Source organism: Etheostoma cragini, chromosome 8, assembly GCF_013103735.1.
Source record: "Etheostoma cragini isolate CJK2018 chromosome 8, CSU_Ecrag_1.0, whole genome shotgun sequence".
NCBI lineage: Eukaryota > Metazoa > Chordata > Actinopteri > Perciformes > Percidae > Etheostoma > Etheostoma cragini.
The window spans coordinates 22,868,562-22,869,874 of NC_048414.1; positions in this window are offsets into that span (position 1 = coordinate 22,868,562).

Sequence of the window (1,313 nt, forward strand, 5' to 3'; positions counted from 1 at the left end):
GAGTTTTCTCTTGCAGCGCCCCTGTGCGGACTTTAGTACCGCCCAGGATGATTGTGATTGGTTTTAAGAAATGCCACTAAACCAGCAGGTTCTCCTCCCATCCCAGAATGCTATGTGGAGTAGCCAGACCATCGGTCAGCGTGCTTTGGAGGAGGGTCTACAGCAAGACTACAATATGTTTAACTCTTTTCTCCCTTTCCCAAAATAAAACAGTAACATTAGATCTGTCTTATGTTACTTTGATTCATATTATGCCCTATTTGCACGTGACTAGTATTAACTGCACTACTTTCAAATGGTTCAATTTTAAAGATGATTTCTTTTTACTTTGTAATGTGTAGGACTACTTCTTTTTTTTTTTTTTGTTGAGTAGTTCATTTCTCACCGGGCCCCTGAAGGGCTGCTTGCTTCCTCGCACCGATGTTGAGCAATTGTGCAGGCAGGCAGGGGTAAAAGGAAGCATGAGCACAAGCAAGCAAGACAGGTTGCAACAGGAGAAACCACAGATAACATTAGCCTCACAAGCTAGAACACCAGGAAACAGAATTACACAGGAAAATTGGAGTTAAAATTGTACCATTATAGTAGACTGTACGATCTGGCGATGAGTGGATTCACTGAGCCGACCTTAAAGCCCATGTTGCAAGTTAACATCCACTGTTGATTATTGGGTACAAAAAATACTCAAGATATGTATATCATTTTTAAAAATGTCTCCAAATAGTTTTAAAAGTTAGTTTTTGGTCATTTTTGCTATTCGCGGGTTTATGGAGTCAATTCAGTGATGACGTCACAGGAGGGAGCGAATTCTCAGCCTGGCACTAGAACTATGGGGACTGACTGGGATGAGGAAGAGGAGGAAAGGCCAGCAGCCGAATAATTACCAACCTGACAGACGTGAGAGGGCAAATGAGGAATTGTCAAGATTGTGGGGAAGTCTCCTTCATTTATCTCCTTTATTTAGCAACGCAGCAGAGCATACCATGACTTTACTTTATACTGTCAGTGAACAGCAGCGAGTTAACGTCAACGTTTTCTCTCGATCTATTGACAGGGATCATGTTGTCAGTTCAGATAAGTACTGGTACACTTATCTAGATTTAGGAATAGAAGGCATCCAGAGTGTTTTTTCTAAGTGTTTACCTCTTCCTCCGGTGCAAACGTGTCGCTGTTTGGCTGGTGCTTGTGTGTGTGGCGGGGAAGCTGCGGTGGAGAGCGGGTGCTGTAGGGGAGTAAGCCTCCGCTCCGGGAAGCTCGCCCCGCGATCAGCTGATCTGAAGATGCCTAAATCCGTTTGTGACATTTCAGACCGG